Raw genomic sequence first — 9,039 nt, 5'->3', positions numbered from 1 at the left:
TCAAGAATGACATTGGTGCATTTGAAAGTCATGATGACTGATATGAAAAATCCATAATGTCACTCTTTCATAATGCTACCATCATGCTATAGCATTTTAATACCACATATTTATATACTTAACTTGCTTCCACGATCTGATTTGTAGTCACTTAATTACTCGTGTAAACTTATATTTGTTAAACCCAAATTTACTTTAAATTGTCGACCAAATTATTTTATAGTTGCTTATTTTATACAAAATGTTATTAATCTAAAAAAATGTGTTAAAATTAGTTACATAATCAATCACCGTGGGACTGACATTTTATTATACTACTTATTTTTTAATATATATATATTTGCGCATTTATTTTTCACAACAAGAGTGTATTTACAATTGCTTTCTTTACAAGTTAATATGCAAACTAGTTCTTTTATCTTAAAGTAATTTACAACACCAAAAAAAAAATAAATAAAAGAGAAAGTAAACAAAATGTATATTACTACTAAACAGTTAATTCACACAATAATTTGTGAGTTCTTACCTAATAATTCTGCAAAAAATCTATAAGATTCTTTTGCCACAAATTTGACAAAATATGTAAGTTGTGTTACCTAAGAATTTTTCACACATTTTGCAAAATTATCAATGTAAACAAATAAGATTTTAGTTTTCCTTCAATTAGGATTTTCCAAACCACTTTTAAAAAACGTCGAATTTCCTAACAAGGTTCTTGAAATTTATCGGTTCAGAAAATTCTTCACAAAAAACTTCAATTTTTTTATTCAAATTTTACAAACTAAAAAATAACATCAAGATTTAAACTAGTTGGTTAACTTCGTCCTTATTGGTGACCTACATCCAATAAGTAGGATAATTCTCTCACATGAAATATGTTCTTGATTTATTTAATTTGAACATCAACTTTTTGTTGAAGTACTTACAAGAAAATTCCATCAGTCTAAGAACTTAGTACTGCTACTTTGTCACAGCCTTCAATTTAATTCTTTATAACCAAGAACCCTAGTTTATGACCCCACACAAATTAGTCTTCAAGATTCCACCTTCATCTTGCACATACTCCTTGATTTTGAAAATTCAAACCGTTAAATTTACAAATCTTAAGTTGAATCTCCAATCCAAACATGAACAAAATTGAAATTGAAAAACCCCAAAAAAAACTTTTTAAGGTGAAAAGATTATACCTAATATTTTCCTTTAGGTTACCGGTTAATCCTAGTTGAAACCATTTAAAACACTCGATTGTTTTCAATGTTTTCATAACTATTTTATCCATCAATTTAATATTTCCCCTTGAAAATGATCTAAGAGTTTTTAAAGAGATTTTAGAGAAAAGATAAAGGAGGAGAGAAGAATGTGAATGTTTCTTAACTTTGAAAAAACAAAGTGCTAACATATATAGTAAAGCAATTAATGAATGAAGTCAATAAAAATAAAACAATTTTTTAACGAGTAATTACTGTTTATTGTCATTCAAAATAGGTTTGAAAGATAAACCTGAAAATACAGTTTTAATTGTGTAATTTCGATTAAATGTAAGAGTAATTCAAATGACTTAAATCATCAACGTTGTGAATTTAAAATTGATCAAGTAATTCAAATTTATGAAAGTTTTAAATTAATTATTGAATAAGGGATAATTCAAACTACCTTTACATGTAATTCGAATTACATGTTATAGAAACGATTTCAGATTTTAAAAATTTACATGTAACTCAAATTTTTTATATAGTTATTCAAATTGTTGATTTTAAAGATTGCTTCAAAAAAATTATGATTTAGAGAATTTATTTTGGTTACGAAATTATTTTTAGCATGGATAGATTATTTAGGGACGTATTTACAACACAACTAAACTATCCTAGTTTTGACATCAAATCAAAACAACTTTTGACATCAAACCCAAACAACTAAGGCCAAACAAAAGTAAACATGCACTCACATAGACGTTGACGAGACCACCCTAATTGTGTATGCCACCACCTCTCCTATTTTCTAAAGGGTTGCCATCCAACGGTGAAGAATGGATAATGAAAATCTTTCTCACACTTATAAAACTAATTAATCGAAGCCTCCGAGTTGTTGTAAGATGCTACCCACGATTAAGTTGCTTCAAGTGTCCCACCGATAATAACCCTACTTATACCTTAATAACCAATGATTTGTCGCATCCGAATATAATATTCAATTGAATTTAGCATAATCCTAAGACATAATATAGCCTAATGACACAGGTGTGATATAGAGATTAGAGCTTACCAACAAATTTCGAAGTTTCTCAAATAAAGCACCCATCTCCCTAATATAGGCTTCACGTGGTTAGAAAACCTAGTATACGAGGAGAGCCCTAATTCAAAATAATCAAAGCTAGGGTAAGAAATAATTATTAGAAACATAATTTGTGTATAATAATTGTTGATTATTATGACCTCGAAATAATCAGAAAATATCAGTCTTTAATCAAATTAAAGCAGTAGTACATACACAGCGGAATTATAATGCGGCATACACGATTAACAATTAAAAGTAAAAAGATAAAGGATAGAATGCACCAAGATTTATCCTGGTTTAGTTGTCAACGAGACAACCTACATCCAGTCCTGACAATCCAACTGGATTTCAGCTTTTTCTCCAATAGAAAGAATTGTGAATTGTTTACAGATTGTCCAGTTTCCTCGAAACCTATCTATCTCTCACAATCTCTTTCCTATTGCTCACCCCTTGATCCTTGTAGTCAATCAGCAGACTCACACAAAATCAAAGTACGGCTCCTTCTTGATGAGGCTTCTCACCCAAGAAGATCGCCACCAGTTTCTAGCTGGATTTCTAGCAGTCGTTTTCTTTACAAATTATTTATTTCAAACAAAATAAAAGAAGTAGTAAAAGAAGTCTTCAATCTTGAACAATGTGTTTTCTCACAAATCTGGTTATTTAAGAATGGATTATGAGAACATTGTCTTTTCTCTCAAGAATACTTTTTCAGCTCTCTCAATGATTATGGATAATCTTTTTGGCTTTGATCTGAAAAAGCAATATCAGAATGTTAACAATGTGTTGTATTGTATTAATGAGAGTTTATGAGTGTTTATCACTTTTCATGAATTGTTAATGAGAGTTTGATTGAAAACAGTTTATATAGTTTATGAAAAAAACAACTAATAAATCGATTTGCCAATCGATTCATTAAAGTTATAAAACAGGTCTAATCGATTTGCCAATCGATTATCGCGGGTCTTGTTTTTCTTGAATCTTGAAACTACATAAACCAATCGATTTGCCAATCGATTCTTTAAACAAACTCTTTTCAGTGAATTATGTTAAGACTTATACGCATCGATTTCATAATCGATTGCAGGTGTTTTATTCAAAGTAAAAATCACACCAATCGATTACTTAATCGATTTACTAAGTCTCATAATCGATTTACAAATACTCAGAATCGATTTGGCCACAAGCTCAAAGTTCACTGTGATTTCAAAAAGGTTCTTTCAATCGATTTGCCAATCGATTGTGTTCAAGACAGTGACTTAGCTATTTTGATGTTAATCGAAGTGCCAATCGATTTGTTTGTATTTGCCTGAAAAGTTCTTACCTGATATTTAGTTCAATCGATTTCCCAATCGATTGCAACCAAACTTAGCATGATTGAAATTCACACAATAGATTGTCCAATCGATTGTGTTTGTCACAGGTTAAGTTATTTTTCAAATATTATCTAAGCAATCGATTTGCCAATCGATTACCCTAGAAATTGGATTCTCATTGTGACTTGATCAATCGATTTGCCAGTCGATTGGTTTCAATCAGTTTTACTTTGTGATGTGTACAATCGATTTGCCAATCGATTAGCCTGTAAAACAGGGTGCCACTGACTTGTGCAATTTTCATTTCTAATTGTGCCAGTCGATTGCCTAATCGATTATACAATCACAAACAGTTATGTTTTCTTACACCCTTGTTATGAAATCGATTTCCCAATCGATTTACTCAGTCAATGATCAACTTTTGTTTATTTCTTGAGTTCCAAGCAATTTGTATCAAGTGTGTAGGATTGAATTGTTGTTCATGAAATCTTGCTCAATTAAAATGTTAGATTTATCATATGATGTATGAACATTGTATGTTTGTTAATTATGTCAAAATTAGGATTCAAGGACTAAAGTCCAACAATAACAGTCTAAGAAATCACTTTGAGTAAGAGGAAAGTATCTTATAATCTCCTAAATTGTTTTTGAGAGTCAATAGCAAACTGACTAGGTTTGATCTCTAACTCAGACAAATATGATAAAAGGTATTTTGAAAATAAAGGTATGAAAATCTAGAGAGAAAAACTCTCTAATTTGACTGACTTTGAAAAATGAAAAAGAAATGAGAGAGGATTTGAAGCCTAATATATTTCCTAGACTAACTAGCTTTGTAGAAGGAGAACTCTTCAACTTTTTTTGTCTTCTTCATTATACTTCACAAATCCTCTTTGAATTTTCGACATATAATTTGTATCTTTGAATTTTCACATTTAATTTCTATGCGAACAAACTCTTCACATTAATGACACTTGACCGTACTCACATCTCTTGGTTAAAATCTTCAACCAAATTGATCGACATCTTCTTATATCCTTGCTCACCTAGTTTTACTATTTTATTGTCTCCAAAAGATTTATCATCAGACATCATTTTTTTATTCTCCATCAATGATCTCATCACATCATCTAACAACAGTCTACTTTTCTTTGCTAATTGACAATTCTTAAAAATAAGAGTTATTAGCCACATTAAGTTTTAAATTAGTGAGTCATTAAGTGTAATTTAATCTAGTATTAAGATTAATTTGAAGTTATTTTAGTTAACCAAATGCTTTCATAGTAAATATAATATTTTACTATTTTTAGAATAAATTGGGTTGGTTTTACGGTATGTGTGCATGTAAAAATATTTGAAGGAAATTTGAGTACGATGTTGCAGTAAACCTCTGCACACTAGTAAGATCCCCAGTTCTGCAGATAGGAGACAAATTCTCGAAGGAATGAACTTCTTGCACCTTCATGTACTAAAATACAAGAAAAACCCCTAAAAGTAAGAAAGAGAAATGACCTAAGAAATATGTACTATAAAAGAACAGTAACTGTAACTGACTAATGGAGAAAAATTTCTAACCTAACTTAATACATAGAGTAGTTGCCACTATCTTTAAACCTACCTACCATCACTACGCCAAAAATGACATTTTATAATGCGTCTTTTACAGCGTTTATTAAATACAAGTGTTGTTGTTTAAATATTTTAAAAAAGACGGAGGATACAACAACGCTTTTTTGGCGTTGTGGAAAAAGCGTTGTTGTAGGGTCATATAGGGTCACACAGCACTTACACATAATGTTTACAAGGTTTTTACAACACTTTTTCAAAAGCGCTGTAAATTGAAGCGCCCTCACATAATGTTTTACAGCGCTTTAAACACAAGCGCTGTAAAATATAGCGCTCCCACCTTATGTTACATAGCTTTTAAAACGCTTTTTTGACAAGCGCTGTAAAAGACTTGCGTTTTCACATAAATAAATGACCTATTAGAGCGCTTTTTATACAAGCGCTGTAAAAGACTTGCGCTTTCACATAATTAAAAGACCTATTAGAGCGCTTATTACACAAGCGCTGTAAAATCATTCACTTTAAATAAAAATCATGTACTTTAAATAAATAAAAACAAATTTAAAACAAATATACGAACCCTCATCTTCTATACTCTGGGAACCTTCCTCTCCTCTACGTACTGTGCGGCCATTTACTGCTCCTCCTTTATAAAAAATTGGATACGTTGTCTCAGGTACTGTATTTATTAATTTGTTGTTGTCACTAAAACTAATAAGTTACATAATAAATCATATAAAATCTATTCTTTTTTGAAATTTGTTGATCTGTTCTATTTTGAAATCAGACATGGACCTTGGTTCCCATTTTCCAATATTAGATATGTGTACTATAGATTGATATAATGTTATCAGTAGCTTATTATTTATGTAACTGCATTTATATAGGTCATATAATATGGACCGAAAATGGATGTCTGTCAATCGATTGTCAAAAGAGTATGAAAATGGAGTGAAGGAGTTTGTTGAGTTTGCAGTGAAGAATGCAAAAGATCCAAATAGAGTCATTTGCCTTTGTTTAAAATGTTGTTTTGGAAAACGCGTTAGAGCATATGAATTGGAAGGACATTTAGTATGAAATGAAATTGATCAAAGCTATACATGTTGGATAAGACATGGTGAGGAAATAAATGGAAACATTAATTTTGAGAATGGTTCGACATATGCTTCAACTAATTTCGACACAAATACATATGAGCCGGACCGAGTTGAGGAGATTGCAAAAGCAGTTGAAGAAGATCTTCGGGATTGTCCTAAAATGTTTGAGAGTTTGTTGAGTGATGCAGAGAAACCATTATATAATGGTTGTACTAAATTCAAAAGACTGTCGATGATATTAAAGTTGTACAACTTAAAAGCGAGTAATGGATGGTCTGATAAAAGCTTTACAGAATTATTAACACTCATAAAAGATATGTTGCCAGATGATAATGAACTTCCCAGTCGAACCTACGAGGCTAAACGGATTTTGTGTTCTATTGGAATGAGTTACGAAAGGATTCATGCGTGTCCTAACGATTGCCTTTTATTTTGAAACAAATATGAATTACTAAAGGTGTGTCCGAAATGCAATGTCTCTCGATATAAGAAGAAAGAATCTACTCCAACAAAAGTCGTGTGGTATTTTCCTATAATACCAAGATTTAGGCGCATGTATCACAGTGAAGAAGATTCAAAACACTTGACATGGCATGCAGATGAAAGAATTAGAGATGGAAAGTTTCGACACCCTGCAGATTCTCCACAATGGGCAAAAATTGATCACGAGTATCCTGGAATTCGGGATAGAGTCAAGAAATCTACGACTTGCACTTTCTACTGATGGAATGAATCCACATGGTCTTCAAAGCATCTCACACAACACGTGGCATGTGATTTTGTTGATTTATAACCTACCTCCATGATTATGTATGAAGCGTAAGTTTATGATGTTGTCTCTGTTAATTTATGGACCCAAAACAACTGGGGAATGATATCGACGCATACTTGAGTCCTTTAATTGAAGATTTAAAAAATATGTGGGAGACAAGTGTGGAAGTTTATGATGGGTATAAGAAAGAATGTTTCAATTTGAGGGCTATGTTGTTCGGCACAATTAATGATTTTCCAGCATATGGTAATTTATCAGGATATAGCATTAAAGGTCAGTGTGCATGTCCTATATGTGAAGAGAGTACAAATTGGATGCGGTTGAAACATTGTAAGAAGAATGTGTTTCTTGGACATCGTAGATTTTTACCTTATAGTCATCAATATCGTGGGTGGAGAAATGCATTCAATGGAAAATCAGAGGAAGGTAAAGCTCCTTTAGCACCGACTGGATATCAAATACTTGAAAAAGTACAAGGTTTGACCAATAAATTTGGCAAACCTTTTGCGGGAGAGCTGGTGAAAACTGGGTGGAAGAAAAAGTCAATTTTCTTTGAATTGCCATATTGGAAGTCATTGTATATAAGACATTTCCTCGATGTGATGCATATTGAAAAAAATGTATTTGAAAGTGTTATTGGTACGTTACTCAATGTTCCAGGAAAGTCTAAAGATGGCGTCAATGCAAGATTGGACTTGGTCGATATGGGAATAAGAAATGAACTGGCTCCAGTAAAGAAAGGAAATCGCACATATCTACCTCCAGCCGCTCATACTCTATCTAGAAAGGAAAAAATTGTTTTATGTAAATTTCTACACGAAGTTAAAGTTCCAGAAGGATACTCTTCGAACATTAAAAATTTGGTTTGTATGAAAGACCTCAAGTTAAAAGGTTTGAAGACCCATGATTGTCATATTTGATAGTGTTATTGGCACGTTACTCAGTGTTCCAGGAAAGTCTAAGGATGGCATCAATGAAAGATTGGCCTTGGTCGATATGGGAATAAGAAATGAATTAGGTCCCGTAAAGAAAGGAAATCGCACATATCTACCTCCAGTCGCTCATACTATCTAGAAAGGAAAAAATTGTTGTGTAAATTTCTACACGAAGTTAAAGTTCCAGAAGGATACTCTTCAAATATTACAAGTTTAGTTTGTATGAAAGACCTTAAGTTAAAAGGTTTGAACACTCATGATTGTCATATTCTAATGGAGAATTTGCTACCAATAGGTATGCATTCCATATTACCTGAAAAAGTTTGACGAGTCATAACTAAATTATGCTTCTTCTTCAGGGAAAATTTGTAGTAAAGTGATCGATCCTCAGAAATTACTGACATTGCAGAGGGAAATTGTTGTTACTTTGTGTGAGCTTGAAATGTATTTCTCACCCTCGTTTTTTGATATAATGGTTCACCTTACTGCCCATCTTGTTAAGGAGACAAAACTTTGTGGGCCAACTTATATGAGATGGATGTATCCGATAGAACGATATATGAAAATATTAAAAGGGTACGTAAAAAGTAGAAGTCGACCAAAATGTTGTATTGTTGAACGGTACATTGTCGAAGAAGCTGCTGAATTTTGTTCTGAATATCTGTCCAATGTTGAATCCATAGGGCTTCCCATGTCTCGTCATTCGGGAAGAATATCAGGAGAAGGGATAATTGAAAAGAGACTAATGACTATATCAAGGGCAGAATGGGAGCAGGCACAATTGTATGTTATGCACAATGATGATGAGGTTCAACCGTATGTTACAATACACATGGATCAGTTATCTAGTTTGAACATGAATAGAAATCAAAATTGGATAACTCGAGAGCACAATCGAATTTTTATAACATGGTTAAAAAATCACATAAAGTCAAAGTTTGATGTAGACTCCAGATCAATTCCACAGAGACTGAGGTGGCTAGCAAATGGTCCGAGTTTACATGTCTTTTCTTACATCGGTTATGTAATTAACGGCTACACATTTTATACCAAAAAATAAGATGATCAAACTACTATGAAAAATC

General features: G+C 32.1%; 1 long non-coding RNA gene across 1 annotated transcript; it reads right to left on the bottom strand.

Moving 5' to 3' along the window:
- Positions 1 to 520: 520 nt before the first annotated feature.
- On the bottom strand, positions 521 to 6,540 carry LOC113785383 (uncharacterized). The gene is made up of 3 exons (XR_003471444.2): positions 5,731 to 6,540; positions 2,263 to 3,024; positions 521 to 1,065 (listed from the first exon to the last, which is right to left on the bottom strand). It is a non-coding gene; the product is annotated as an uncharacterized lncRNA (long non-coding RNA).
- Positions 6,541 to 9,039: the final 2,499 nt, after the last annotated feature.

Source organism: Cicer arietinum, chromosome 1 (genome assembly GCF_000331145.2).
Source record: "Cicer arietinum cultivar CDC Frontier isolate Library 1 chromosome 1, Cicar.CDCFrontier_v2.0, whole genome shotgun sequence".
In the NCBI taxonomy this organism is placed as follows: Eukaryota; Viridiplantae; Streptophyta; class Magnoliopsida; order Fabales; family Fabaceae; genus Cicer; species Cicer arietinum.
The sequence above is the reverse complement of the archived record's forward strand: the minus strand, read 5'-3'. Positions and strand labels throughout refer to the sequence as shown.